The 16165-nt window shown below is 31.9% G+C and overlaps 1 protein-coding gene and 1 long non-coding RNA gene across 21 annotated transcripts in view; one reads left to right on the forward strand and one right to left on the reverse strand.

Moving 5' to 3' along the window:
* Positions 1–16165, forward strand: part of LOC143256811 (uncharacterized) — a 222196-nt gene that overhangs the window by 106666 nt on the left and 99365 nt on the right. Inside the window, exon 7 of one of the 20 annotated variants that reach the window (XR_013031514.1) lies at positions 10480–10703. The exons of 18 other annotated variants lie outside the window; for them this stretch is intronic. The gene's annotated coding sequence lies outside the window, so the exon portion shown is untranslated. Of the gene's footprint in view, positions 1–10479; positions 10704–16165 lie in introns of those variants that run through there. One more of the 20 variants, XR_013031518.1, reaches the window with a different exon arrangement.
* Positions 1–16165, reverse strand: part of LOC143256815 (uncharacterized) — a 45706-nt gene that overhangs the window by 15785 nt on the left and 13756 nt on the right. The window lies entirely within an intron of this gene.

The raw sequence follows: 16165 nt of genomic DNA on the forward strand, positions 1-16165 counted from the left end.
GTTTTGCAGGTACTTTCGTTTAGTAACTGATGTGCGAACAAGAGCTTTCATGACTTTGATTAAGTAAGCTGAAATTGTGTTGGTTGTTTCTTGTGTAGTATGTAAATATTTATTCTCTGCCTCTGGTACTTAGTTTATAATCAAATTCGAATGTCTCTTTATTTCTGGACGTTTGTTTTGCCCTACTTTACATGTAATGTACAAATGTTAGTGTGTCTATTAAAATGGAAACATTGTCAAAACTAAAAACTATTCCAACATAACGTACCGTTAATACCACTTTGTCCTTGGGATAAGTGTATATTGTTTTTCTATGTAATTGCTATGTGCTGCAGGACAGTGTATCTCGGTAATTTTAACACTAAAAACTTTTATAAATGATTAATACAGGTAATGAGTTTTAGTTGAATGAAAAAAATATGCGTAACGTAAGACAAAAATATTGTTGCACGTAAGAACAGACATGCAATTTTTTCCATATTGTAGGTCGTTAATACATTGAACTTTGAAAGTAGGTGAAATCAATAAGGAATTGTTAGTTTCATATACACAATATCGCAAAACAAGTAATGCTGTATTAAAAATAGCAGCAGCCTGGAAGCCTCGCGAGTCCAGGCGGTTAGGACGCCTGACTAACAATCTGCAGGCCAATGGTTCGGATGACCATTACCGAGCATATTCGCCTGTTCATCTATGGGGGCGTTATAATACGACGGTCAATCCCATCATTCGTTGGTAAAATAGTAGCCCAAGAATTAGCGATTAGTGATGTTGATTGGCTATTTTCTCTCTAATCTGTCATAGCTAATTAGGAACAGCTTGGACGACTAGCGCAGATGACCCTTTGTCCCCGACAAAGCTGAAGCCATTCGAACATTAAACGATTTATATTGGTTTAATCAAGGGTTAAATGAGCCTGTTTTCGAAATAGCAAAACTATGTGTAAATATAAAAACGACAAAGCAACACAAGTGAGCTCTGGTACTAGTACCGCCTTAAAATTAACATCAGGTACTCAGCACCGGTGAAGTACTGGCAAAATTTAACTTTCAGGCTTAACATATGGTATCATTTCTATATTCTGGCGTTTTACTCATTACAGTATTTTATTTTGATATACTGTACGGTTTTGAGCTTTGTTTTTAAAAATATCATGAACTGTTGCTCCTTGCATGACTTTGTGTATTCTACGGCTACACGTGCTTGAAGAAGCAACTAAACGATTACGTAATTTCCTGTTGAAAGTAATTCTCAGAAGGAAACAAGTTAGTGTGACGATAATGTTTCAATAAATTCTGTTTACTTTTGTTGATCTTAAACATTAATTTAAATTTGTATTTTTATATCGTACAATGTGACTAAATGTGACTATATTTCGAAGCCTGTTACAATGAGATTTTCAGTTCTTGGGCTTTTTTTTTTACCTTTAGGTAAACTAGACTGACTGGTATGTTTTTTTATTTTAGTGTAACTATGCCGGCTAAGTAGAAATCAAATACGTTTCATATGTATACCTGAATAGTTTATTTCGTGTTCCAGCTCACAGCTTCTCAAACAAACTTACTCTAGTTGTTGTTTATATTTATTAATTAAGTGTTATTGCAATGTACATATACAATATTCAACAATTTCTTAAGAATATTTCACGTTTTGCTTATAGGTGATAGCGTGACTCCAAACTTGTTCAACATTGAGCGGAATTGGTAAAAGCAAAAACTTGGAAATTATATTTTCATATATATTTAAGAACTTGTTGTTGTTTTTCTAGAAGAAATTATAATAATAGATCCAATAATACATTGCGTTATTCTCAGAAAAAAAATAATTGAAAATCTGAATCTTCAACTGGAATTTCTATAATAATATCCGAGCAGTTGAATAATCTTTAGATGAAGTGTCAAAAAAAAACCCAGTAAAATCAATTAGAGGCCTGACTAGTTGTATGAGGTTTAGTGTGGGATTGCTATGTCCTCCTCAGTTGTTTCCGTCTTTCATGTCGACTTCTTTTTTTAATAATCCATTATCGGTAAAAAATATCTCAACGTAGCAACACCATTGGAGACTTAATTATAGGGGGGGCAGCAAATTCTTAACGTCCCCTTGAGAGCTTTAGGATTTTTCAAGAAAGAAAATTATGCGTGTGTCCTTGTATTGAAATTTCATTGTAGCTTTATAGCACATACACAGTAAAAGTGTAAAATTATTACTTTAATGTCATATCTTTTTCTTATGTTCTTGGGGAAGTAATTGCTTCTTCTGCTCCCCCCCCACGAAAAAAAAATCAATATCCCTGACCCCTGTTTGACTATCATGTTTCTTTTTTTGACGCTCAAGCAACAGTCTTACGATGCATTTTTAATATCCTAGACGTCAATAGGTAAACATTCATACTGATTTATAAAACTACCACGTTAATGTTTAGTATCTGGGTGTAAAAATAATTCACAAACACATAAATGGGGTACTTTGAATGAAATACATCAAGATTAATAACCATGCATAATGGTTCTTTGACTTCATTTATAAATAAAACACGCTTGTGAGATAAATTTATTATAGCTTTTTGTCCAATTAAAAATACAAACTTACACTCTTGTATTATATGATTGTTTCAATAAAAAATATTGGAGTTCGGTTACTCTGTGTAAGTTGGTGTAAAGTTACACTGCTAATTAATTAATAATTATGGCTTGCAACGCAACAAGTAATGAAGATAAAAGGGTTAATGGAAGTATTTTGATACCGCCTTCACCTGTACCTTTTACTGATTATTAGAAGTGTGTGTAATAATTTGTTAGCCAGATGTTCTTTCAGCAGGAAGAATCTTAAAGAATTTCTTAATTTGGAATTGTAGGGAAAACGTGGAATATTTTCTTTCTTGGTACCACCATTCGTGAACGAAACGAAACAATCAGACCGTCAAGTAACTTATACGAACTTACTAACACTTCTACCGTTTCTTATTCTGACTTTTATACTTCCAATTTCTGACAAGATTACTAAAAAACTTAATAATTTTCCTGCCGTTTTTAATGACTACAGATTATAAAGTTTTCCTATCACAAACGAAATACGTCTAAAGCTAATAGTAACTTTAACTAGATTCAGGCGTGGCATAGTGCTTAGGATTCCGGAATATGAATCGAAGTTCCATAGTTCCCGTTCCGTTGAAAATCGTGAAACGGTCATTGAGACTGGGGCTGCATAATAAAAGTGACAGTTAGTCCAGTGGCTGCTTTTCCTTTATTTCATCAACGAAGGCTAGAACAGATAATCTTTATATGGTTATGCGTGAATATTTGAAACAAACAAGTTTAAATAAATATGAAAACTAATGATAGCGAGATCTTTTTTTTTAGCAAATTCTATATGCTCGAATAAAAGATCTAATATATGTTATGTAAAAGATTTAATATATTTTATGTACCATATAATATATGATCAGATACTTTTTTTGTAATTTAAGTGTGCAAACCTTTTTACTGTAACGAATATTATTCGTTTTTATAAAAAAATGAAGATTTATTTTTTGCTATTTTTGTTTAATGTGAAAAATATTAAGCCTAAACGATGGTTTTTAATCTACCAATCTTAAAGTTTTTTATCTAAGTCATAGTATTTCTTTTAGCATTAGTAATATTAAAAGTTTATCTTTGAAACAAACCTTTTAAATATCTCTAAATATTGTATTATTTCCTTAATGGTAAATAGGAAATTAGAAGAATTACACTTTACTGACTGTCAAAATTACCTGAATTTAGTAATATACTTTGATTTTCTGTTGGGTTGTGTTGTGCTAACTGCAGGGATCAAGCCTCAAACTTTAAAGTTATAAGCCTTTAAGTTATCGTTCAACCACCGATGTAAGTCTTAGTATTGTTTGTTTGTTGAACTTCATGCAAAGCTACTCGAGGGCTATCTATGCGAGCCCTCACTACAGGGAAGCTAGTCAACGTCACTCATCACCAACTCTTAGAGTACTATTTTTACCAGTGAATAGCGCGATTGACTGACACATTATAACACTTTCGCTGCTGAAAGGGCGATCGTGTTCGATTAAGTGTTTCTACTTTTCGGCTCACATATAGCGAGTTGAGTGTCTTAATCACCACTGTGTACCAAACGGAAAGCCCTGATAAAAAAATATGTTAAAAAAATACCCTACTTTAGTTTCACAGTATAAAGATACGTAGATTTTAGTACCTTTAGAATCTAGTACCACTAGATTCATACACTAGATTCAATACTTTGGTATCTCTTACGTATAGAGTAGATTCAGTAGTTTGGTTTTTATAACGTAGTGTCTATTTTATGTCGTACATTTTGATAGTTTAGCCTTGGATATATTTCTCTGTCTAAATTTTAAGAGTTCAAATAACTTACGTATTCATGTTAATATGACAACAATTTAATTACATCTATTACGATTAAACGAGACTTCAAATATTATTTTCGCACATACGTCAGACTAATAATAAAAACAAATGAACCTTTTCCTTTTTGTTCTTTACAGTTACATGTATCCTTAAAAAAATCGTCAAAGCCTTATAATGGAAACACGACTAAGTTAGTTGGATTTATAAAGTATGTAACCACATACAAGATTCTATGATGAATTTAACAGAACCAGCACATGACTTCATTAAAAATTCGTAAGACTTCAATTCCTGTTGATTGAAAATTTATTGTTTTTTTGCTTGTCTGGACATAAAACACCCACTATGTAATTTATTCATTATAACAACTAACAACAGCATTCTATTATTTTGTTCTATTGGTACCAAGATTGTAATTAGATAAGGTTAGATTAGATAAGACCGACATCACATGTCACATAAGAAAACAATACAAGAATCGTATGTGGAACTCCATTATATGAAACTTGTGAAACACCAAAATAATTAACACAGCATTTGTCTGTGAAACAATCTTGAAAGATTGCGGCTCCAATGTTAAAAAACATGTTTGGGAGACCCAGCATTTTAAGTTTGAGAGACTACCAACACAAAAATTTTAAAACAGTTTATGCATTGGTTTCGAAATGACAATAGTTTGAAAATATATTCTTAATACGTGGCATTATCAACTGAGCGAAACCAATGTTAAAAAAATCGATTGTTGAGGGTGGAACAGTTTACAATAAATATATAGCACAACAATTATGCGTGAAAAGAATATATCATGAATATCTTGTTCATGTATAGAAACGAATATAGATACTATCACGCGTACATGCTGCCTTAGACGTTTTGGACTTATAAGGCTACTGTTAAACTGAACAGCCAAATACAGACTAGAATTATCTCTACCAGTCTTACTTTATCTAGAAGATCAAAACAGTAACTAAAGTCATTAATCTTCTTAAACAGTTGTCACTGATTGGAGTAAGAAACATGAGCCAGGTCCGTCAGTTTTTTCTACGATCAAGAAAGCAATACTATACAATGGCACGTTGTGTTTGGAAAGTAAATCTTATCATGTGAAGTTTGTTCGTGATGTAAAAAGAATTGCGAGTTAAAAATACATTCCAACTTTTTCAAGCTGTAAAATATTGCGTACTCTAGATGGCATATCAAAAATATGTCATTACTGTAAGTGTTAACTATATCCAAACAACTTTATACTGAACAACGAAACAAAAGTCACTCGTTTAAAATGAAACATTTTGCAACAACATTGTGCTGTATTAAATACATTTGTTGTTGTTTTGCACTTGAAAGCATGAAATACAATATGTACCTAAAATGATGTGTTTCGATTTGAAGGTATGAAACATCTTAAAATTACATATCGAGACATAAGAATAATTTACACTCTGTGAAGTTAATGATATATTCAGTTAACATAGAATTAGTGCCAGCAGGGTTTTAACTGTAAGAATTTTCTTGGTGATTAATAGAAAATTATTTTGTAAATAAAAATGTTATTGCCCCTGTGATCAGAAGTTAAACATCACCCAGCGATTACATTCTACGTCTTTCATATAAGTTATCATTTTTTATTATTCCTGCCCAAAAATTTTGAATACAAAATGTTACTTTGTAATGGAATAAGCTATAATTAAAATGGGTTTTTATATAAAAATTTCAATACTGGTGTGTTTTTTTTCTTATTATTATTGCTATGAATTTAAGTCAAGAGATGTCTTTAAGAAATAGTAGTCACTTCTCTCGGAACACGTAAACTGTCGTTGCAATTAGCGTCGCTAAAACCCTCCTTTCTTATCTCATTATCAAGTAAGTAAACGGAACAAACTAGCTGAAGTCTTGATATGGAAATTTAGTTTGAACACATTCGTGTGTCCTCTTCAATCTTACGTTGTCTGACAGCGTGAGACTGAAGAGAACACGCGAATGTGTTGAAACTAGTATCACCAATATCAAGACTTCTGACAGTTTGTTCCGTTTACTATGATATGTCTTCTTTTATTGTTGTCCTCTGACTGCTACACTAGATGCTATGTTATTTTATATGAATATAGAAACCATTCACTATGCTTCATAAAAGTTTCCTGTATCCGAAACGATAGACTGTTGAACTGTGTTTACATTTCAAATGATAATCAACTTTGCTAAAATATTTTATTTGTACACTGTTTCATTCAGATATATATCCCATAAATATACACATAAAGATTATTCACTCTATCCCAATCGATACGGTGTTTAATTATACTTGTATTTTAAAGGACACTTAAAGTTTATTTAAAGTTTACTAGTTACAGATAATTTTGTTGTATAGTAGCATCACTGAGTTCGTTACCAGACGTTCTTGTTCGAACTTGTTCTTATATTATTAACTTGTAATCCAAGAAAGTTACTTAGATTTAATATGATTAATTTATTATGTCATCATATCTAGGAAAATGCAATGTTGTAAAAAAACTCATAATGGTTATAATACAATGATTCATCAGTTGAGTATTTTTCTTTTAATGATATTTTCGACCACTATCTAACGGTTTTAAATCAAATTTGATAACTAAAATTGCGTCATATAATTTACTCGTGCGTAAAGAACAAAAATATTTCCTGTAAGTAAACGCAAACAACGGGAGTTAGTACTTCAAGTTTCAAAGTATCAAATCATGTATAAACGTATATGGATATATATATATATTCATATTATCTGACGTAATCGTACAATCCACAGGAGAGATAGAGAGACCAGATCCGAACGTCGACCACCCTATGTCGCTCCTCGAGGGGCCATAAAGGAACATGCCAGGTCTCAAGTTAGATGAGTCAAAAACTGAAAATATTAAAGGCGTACACACAGACAGACAAGGGGCCTCCAGGGAGGGTCGAATTTGCCAACCCGTCTGTGTCACCGTAGAAGTTTGGTAAAGATTTATATATGGATACATAGAGACTCCCAAAAAGGATAACTTGGGGGTGATCAAATCAGAACGCCTTTAGAAGGGGAAGTCAAATCTGAGGGTCACTTCACAAGGTACCCTAAGAATCGCTTCGAAGTTTCTAAGAGATCAACAGCATACCGTGGGAGATGCATAACACTCTCGAGGATAAAATAAAAGAATATGCAAATGCTGACTCTCTATGTTACTTCTTTGGAGTGTGTAAGAGTATATAGTTCAGGCTTGGTTGAGAGCAACAAAAGATGTGGGAATGTAAAGTGGACAAACAGACTTCCTTTTGTATACAGAGATGAAAAAACTACTAAAGCTTTCTTCGCTCTTACCTAATTTTGAACTACTGTCCAGAGGGAAGACACTCAACTGTCAGCGTCGACATCCTTGCTAAGGATTGACCGTCCCTTTTACAACGTATCCACAGCTTAAGTTGTAGCGAATTAAGTAAGTTTTTGACGTCAAAACTCGACTTTAAAATAGTTTGTTGTTGTTCTTTAGAATTAAGCACAAAGCTACTCAATGGGCTATCTGTGCTCTGCCCACCACGGGTATCGAAACCCGATTTTTAGCGTTGTAAGTCCGCAGACATACCGCTGAGCCACTGGGGGGCAAAATTGTTTAATTTTTGATTTAAGTGTATTTTATCGTTGGCGATTAGAAACTGGCATGATTTCCAAAACCCCGCTTAAAATGAAATAAGACACTGTATTAGGTGAATGAATAATTAATTAAGATATATATAAAAACAATGGAAATAAATATTGAACATTAACTTTGTAGTGTATGTTTGTGTATAGAAGAGATATTAATATTAAAAATAAACGACCCCGTAACGCCAAAATGTTGTTTTTATTTAATTAGACACTCAACGTTTCGCTTTACAGCTTCTTTACAAGCGTTTAGTAAAAAACAAACCGAAGCTGACAGTACAATCACCATTATATGATTGTGTTTTAGTGAATGCTTCTAAAAAAGCTGCAAACTGAAAGACTGAGAGTTAATTAAATAAAAACAACATTTAGGTATTATAAGGTCGTTTATTTCTTGTATTAATATAGAAACGTTATTGAAATATACTTATTGCAGAATAAAGTTTAATTTCATATAAGCAAAAGAAGTTAAACCCTCTACATACTTACAATAGACGTAATCATAATAATAGTACACAGATATAACTTCATACATTATTAACTCGTTTGCTGTTTTTATAGTAGGATACCTGGTTAACATGATGTCATCGAGTTATTAATAAACCTCCATGGAATGATCTGTTAAGTACGCTGTAGCTTGTCACACAATTCTCCAGGTTGTTTATTTGTCCCCTGACCTCTTCCTTGTCTATACAGTTCCAAATTCCCTCAGTAACGCTAAAATTTGAGGTCAAGGAGTTCTGTTGTTATAGCTGTCTGTTACCTGTTCTCGTAAGTTTTTAACATATTCTTAGGATCATTATATTGCTGAAATACAAACCACGGGCTGATAAAGTGAGTTCCTACTGGAATGGTTTATTGCAATCTATCTGTTTACAGTTAATCAAAAGTGTTACTAATAACTACCATGTGTTATAGCAATCAAGTATTCATCAGTATTTGAACGTATAAATGTATATATAGTTATACTATGAAATTAGGAATGAATCACTCATTCTATGTCGACATTCTTTAAAGATTATGTGCATAAGTGTATCATGTAATTTAACTTGGGGTATTTAATATATAAAGATATGTGATTGATAGACATTATGATATTTTATATTAACTATACCATTGATTACTTCTCCAATGAAGACGTTGGATTGTGACTAATAATGCTAAAAGTTTGTTTACTACAGAATGATTTCCATCTTCTTTACAATGAGGGCTGTTCTCTCTCTTCCTTTTAGTCCCATCTTTCTTAATTTATTCTGTTGCAGAGTTTTAAATTATACTATTTAAAGTATGAAACAAATTAATAGGTACATAAGATACATGCTTTAAATTTTCTGACTTGAATAATTAATTTATCGTGGTATTCATTCAAAGTCCTTGCATCTGTTTAGTCTTATGTTTAATGTCTAACTGAATACCTGTGTGTACACACACATCTTTGAATTATTGTTGTTTTATTTTTAAAGCGAGCCCCAAAACTCCAGCACTTTCGAATAGTTGACTGTTCTTCTCCTGAAGAAGAAAGTCAACTATTCGAAAGCGCTCGAGTTTTGGATCGCGTTTTGAAAATATTATTGTTTTATTACTTTACTTTTAAGAGTGTCCATACAAAAAGTTTCGATGTATCAAACAAAAGCCAATACCACGTTGACACGAGCTAATAATACTGGCTGAAATAGAGTATGTTAATAAGAGATATGATCTTGTGATATCATGTGATGTTACATGATTTTTTTGTTAGAAACAATTCTGGTCAGAGGCACTGATTATAGAACGTAATTTGAGTTAGCACATAAGTAAGCTTTGTTTGGCCTTAGTCTGTCTGATGACCACTGGATCAAAGGCAGATGAACTAAAATACTATAAAATTACATGAGAGTGTAACTGCTTGATAAATATCAAAAACGAAAACAGTTTTTATGAATTTTTCAAAACTTTTTATCTCAGTCCAAATTTGCTTTGTAGTATACAGATTTCAGAAAATTCTGTTTTTCTTAATGTTAAGCACAAAGTTACACAGTGAACTATTTGTGCTCTACCAATCAAGGATATCGAATCTAGAAATTTAGCGTTGCAAGCCTTTTGACTTGCCTCTGAGCCACCAAAGAGAGGGTTTTTTTTCAAATTGTAGAGGAAAACTGTAACACATCCGAAATATAGCCAGTAGTCAAAACTAGAATTAAGTAGACGGTTACAATAGTAAAACGACTACCTTTCTAACCTTTAAACATGCATATAAGTAAATATTGCACTAGAAATTTGCATACCATTTAGTGTTAAAATAAATTTCATTTCAAGTGACAGTTGTTCTTTACAGAACCAATAGATTTTTTTCATATCTGTACATAAACAATTCTAGTATTTTAAGAAATCCTGTTATTCATTTTATGTTATAAATACTACATAAAAAAGCTAATTCTATTTTTATCCCAAATATTTTATCCTTATTGACCACCAAAGACTGAAGCGTACAAATAGATCTGAATTTGAAGAATCCTTATTGGCTACCAAAGACCGACATGTACAAATTGATGCAAACTTGAAGAATCCTCATAGGTAATGAAAAACCAAGACGTACAGATGTGCGTTTGAAGAACATTCAAGGAAAGTATACCACATAACTGTACTGTGTTTTCTCGAATGATGTCTATCAAAAGCAAGAGTAAAAAGTTGGAAAGCATTTTAAAGCGCCTTCTAGAGAAACTAAAACTGATGCTAATTGGTATTAAAGTTCTTGTTTCTTTGTTATGAAGTATTGCACTTGAAATTGCAAGTCTCTTTCAAGTGCAGAACTTTACATTGTGATGTAAAACAACGTCTTAAAAATAGTCGTTGGGTAATATTTCATTGAGAGCTTCTGTCCTTCATGAACGTATAGTGCCATTTTGATGATGCATTGTGAAAGAGATAATGTAGATCTTTATGTATAAGGTCGTGGTAATGGCTTTTCTATAGAAATTATAAACAAAACTCTATACAATTATCATTAGTAGTTTCTGTAAACTCTATACAATTATCATTAGAAGTTTCTGTAATTGTATCCAAGTTTATAAATCCTTAACATGTAATCCTCTGTAAAATATAAGTTGGTTAACTTTGCAACAATCAGCTAAGTAGTTTTGAAACTTGTATTTAATAATTCTATCGCCTAAACAGCGTTCAGAAGTTTAGGTATTTACGTGTTCGTTGTGCTTATTTGAATAGATCTCTCTGCATATTTTGTTAAGTAGTGCAATAACTAAAGTGGTTGTGCACCCTATACAAATGAATCATTCAAAAGTTTAACATTTAATTAGTCGTGTATCTTATGTTGACTACTTTAACACCTAAGGGGTTCCGAATCATATTTCTCAAGTTTTACACCTACAATCTTATGGTATTGACATTTTATTGCTTTAATACCTAACACCAACATTTCTATGCCTAATGTTAAGTAAGTGATCGTACATCGTATGTAACTATGTCGATAAAATTAACATTTAATAAACAAGTTATAATTCACCAATTGTTCAAGAATTTAACACTTAACACCCAAGTGCTTGTGAATGCGTTAGTTGCTTGGAAACTTAGCAAGTGAGTCCTTCTGTACCTTTAGTATTCAAAAAATTAACACCTTAACTATCTATACGCCTAAAATGAGTTAGTTACGTTTACTGTACCTAAAGTATGTCAAAATATACGCGTTGATTACCTTTTCACATAATAAGTCAGTGTTTATGCTATTTCTATAGTGATTATTGGTTCATTGAAGAGACATACTTGTAGCATAAACAACTTGTGTTGTGCCTCAGGAACCCTGAACTGGAAACCTCAATCTTATGTACGTAGCTTCCAAGATACGCGTGGTAACTGATAAATTTCAAATTACTTTTTGAAGCGCTTTATTGAGTTGTGATCAAAGAAGTAGAGCCTTACTAATAATAAGGTATTTTCGTGTAGCTACATTTCTTTGCAATGTTTCAGTTATCCAACTCTGTAGAACTTTGTGAAACCTTAAATGCACTAAACTTATGTTTTATTTGTAAATCATATTTGTGATCTCCTATACACGTTAGTTTCTTGCTGTCACATTAGTAGTATTAGCATGGTTTTACCTAACATTAATGGCATATTGTTTCTTGGTAAGCACAATTAAATAAGGGGCTATCTTTGCTCTGCCCACCACGGGTATTGAAACACAATTTCTAGCGTTTTAAGTCTGCAGGCATATCGTTGTTTTTTGTTTTTAATTTTACACAAAAGCTACACGAAGACAATTTGCGCTAGTAGATTTAATAGTGTAAAACTAGAAGAAAGGCACCTAGCTAGTCATCACCATCCACTGCCAACTCTTGGGCTACTCTTTTACCATTTACCAACGAATAGTGGGAGTGATCGTTACATTATGACGCTCCCACAGCTGAAAGGGCGAGCATGTTTGGTGTGATGAGAATTCGAACCCGCGTCTCTCAGATTAGGATTCGAACGCCTTAACCCAGCTGGCCATGCCAAGCCAATACTGGTACAGCTAGTCAAAGAAAAATAAAACGACAAAGAGTATTAAAGATAGTGTGAGAAATTTATTAGGGAAATAAATATCTTAACTTTAAAACAAAAACCGTTTATTATTTTTACACCACCGGTGATCTCTTAATCGTCCCTCTTACTGTATTTATGACATCTTTAGGCCATTTTGCAAGCTGTTGGCTTCTTGGTAGTCTTTGTTAATGTTTTTGTAACACTTTAGAGTACTTTCAAAATGACAATATTTTAATTGTCCCTGTTAATGTGTGTGAAACGTTTTTGGCTACACCACAGACCGGTGAGCTCGTGGTCGTCTTTATGTCTGTGAAGACTTTTTTTTTTCGATATCTGTAGCGAGTACAACAAAAATAGCCTATTGTGAAGTTTTTTGTATAACGTCAAACAAACCATACCATATTAAGGGTATGGGAACCATTAGAATTAGCTAGTACATACTGATGCATTTTCAGTCTTAAAATTAAGACCAACCACTTATAAACATTCTAAAATATTTTTCATGTCGCCGATTATGTTCTCGTGAATACTTTAAAAGTGTTTAGGTAGTAAACTTTATAATTTAAGTTTTATTAATTGTTCCGTTTAATAGTTTTTCCTTATCCAGCTTAGTTTTAAGCTCTCTTACTCGCTGTGTATAAACATTTAATTGTTTAGCGTCTAATGAATATTTATAATACCATTGGTTAAGCCTATCTTTAGTTGAGAGCTTTCATTATTGCGCTATATATAACCATGACTTGTGACGCTGGAATCTTAACCATGTTATCTCTGAAAAACTAAGTGGTAAATGTGCGAATGTTTGAACAGATATGAAGCATACGCATTATTTATCTGAGAAATAAAAACTTTTTATTTTCGTCAAAACAGAACATGCTACATCATATAATGTTTCAGATTTTTGCATTTGCTTACAATATCTTTTAATTAATCCCACTAGTAACTGTAATATAATGTATTTAGTAAGCTTACCTTTCAATATCTGCGACTATGAATCTGTTGAAGTCAAAGCACCATTTACCAAACTACAACGTTCAAATCTAATAAGGGTGCAATTGTTAGAAAAACCTACATTAGAACATCGATATAGGAAAATAAAAATATATTTTTTTGATGTTTGAATATATAGAATACCTTTCATTGTTGGTTGGTCACTAAATCATTCTATAACTCATCAATTTTCAAGATTATGCTCTCACAAATGTTCTTATATGGAATAGTAACTGCTACAGGAAATAGAGATTATAATATTGTATGCCTGGATTATGCGAGTTATATATACATATATATTTAATCCTATATGGCATGAGAGTACTAAAACATATACGGAACTGATAAATCCATGAACGGTACAAAGTTTTTTATGGCTTCGAACACGCACGTGCATATATCAAGTGTAACAAAACATCGTTTAACCACTTTATGTTTCAACGCTAACCAGCTGATTTCTAGCTGAATCTACTGAATAAAACCTGTTTGTTAGAGAACATAGCTGTAACCCTGAAAATTCTATGATTCGTTGACAAATTTTAACTGTTATGGAAAAAGGAAACTATGTATGTGGATTAATTTATGAAACATAAGTTGCTGGCATGGAATGTGAAATGTTTCTTTTTTTTTCCTAAGAACTTTCAAAGTTGTCATTATGAAACTAGAATATTTAGTAATAGATATGTATTACTAATTAAACAAATGTTCCACACGGAAGCGTTATCGTCTTCGTTATAACTATATCATTAACAGCTGTGATATAAAAAAATAAAACATAATAAATATTACTCACATCGGTTTTCCTAATTTTTCAGTGACCTATGTTTATTCAAACGCATTATAAATTTTATGCTCAACATTTCTGTGTTTTAAGATTTTTGGATATGATGATTCTGCTTATTGATGTATATTTATATATATTCAGAAAATATGAAAATTAACATATTGAGCGTAGTGCAAACAAAACTTTCTACTCAAGCTCTACCTTATCAACCACCAAACGAGCTACTGGTTGAAAATTAGTGTTTACACTACGAAAGACCTACCGACTAAACCTATAATCTATTAGATAAAGTATGAGTGAGTTTTAATACCAGCGACTCTTCTGTAGCTTAGGTATATAATATATTAAATGTAAGTCACATATTTTATGAGTTACCTTATAATCTATACTTAAAATTAACGTATTGTAATTCTAATACAATAACTCCTAATAAAGGAAAGCATTCTTTATATTTTTCGAATAATTGAAAATCGAAAAAAATTATCTACTATCTCTAGTACAAGATATTGGAAATTCATTACTTGAAATGTCGACACTTGAAGTTACATGTTAATCCAGACAGTAAGTTAAGTGCGAATGATATTGGGGAAGTAATGGAAGATTTGAAATGTCACACGTGATGAAGATGGAAAGTGTATATTTGTCACTTGTGTGGTTTGTTGTTCATCACCAGACTACGTTTCCCGCCTCATTAATATTCTAGCAATTCCTCATTCTGACGCTTTGGTGAAATTTTAAAGATAATTATTTTAAGTTATAAGAATTGCTGCAAGCAATAACTTTGTGTTATATCTCTGTCTTGATTGTTGGTAGCAGTACTATAAGAAGGTTTACTATTAGTTCAGTTCAAAACTGCTCAATATTATTTTTTTGTATTCTATACGTTGTGCTCACCGCGAGAATCGAACGTCAAGTTTTAACCTTTTAATCCATGAAGCTTACCAAAGGTAGACAGGTATAAAATAACTTACACTAAACTGATTTTTACACTGATAATACGGTTAGGGCAAAAAGAACAGATGAAAAAGACGACTTGTTCATTTCATATGTTCATATAAGTTGTGTAAAGTTATTTTATATCTTGCCACACCTTTTGATGACATGCATTTCTATTTATACATTAAAGACCACGTTAGAGTAGGGAGTGCACTTTTGTATCGGTTATATATCAAGATAGTTTACACCAGTTAAAACGATGAACAGAGACAGAAATATCAAGTCTTAGTAACCAGCTGATTTGATGAACAGCAAGAAAAGAATAGTACGGCTTTCTCAAGTAATACAGTGAGTATAAGTTAAACTAAAACCAACTTTTAATATGTGTACTAACGAAAACTTAAATGTCTTACCTAACAATATCACGTCTTACTTTCCTAACCAATCACGATAATGAATATCCAGATAGAAAAATGACGTCTTACTTTGTAACAGGCATGCAGTTCGAAAAATATTAAGAGAGCTTATGACGTGTTAATTTGTAATAGGCAAGTTCTATAAATATTAAAAGAACAATATCATCCATTACATTATACCGATCAAGACATAAAAAAATGATATCATGATTTACTTTATACCGATAAGACATACCAAGTAAATAATATCATGTTTTACTTTATACCGATAAGATATACCAAGTAAATAATATCATGTTTTACTTTATACCGATAAGACATACCAAGCAAATAATATCATGTTTTACTTTATACCGATAAGACATACAAAGTAAATAATATCATGTTTTACTTTATACCGATAAGACATACCAAGTAAATAATATCATGTTTTACTTTATTCCGATAAGACATACACAGTAAATAATATCATGTTTTACTTTATACCGATAAAACATACCAA

Source organism: Tachypleus tridentatus, chromosome 7 (genome assembly GCF_004210375.1).
Source record: "Tachypleus tridentatus isolate NWPU-2018 chromosome 7, ASM421037v1, whole genome shotgun sequence".
In the NCBI taxonomy this organism is placed as follows: domain Eukaryota; kingdom Metazoa; phylum Arthropoda; class Merostomata; order Xiphosura; family Limulidae; genus Tachypleus; species Tachypleus tridentatus.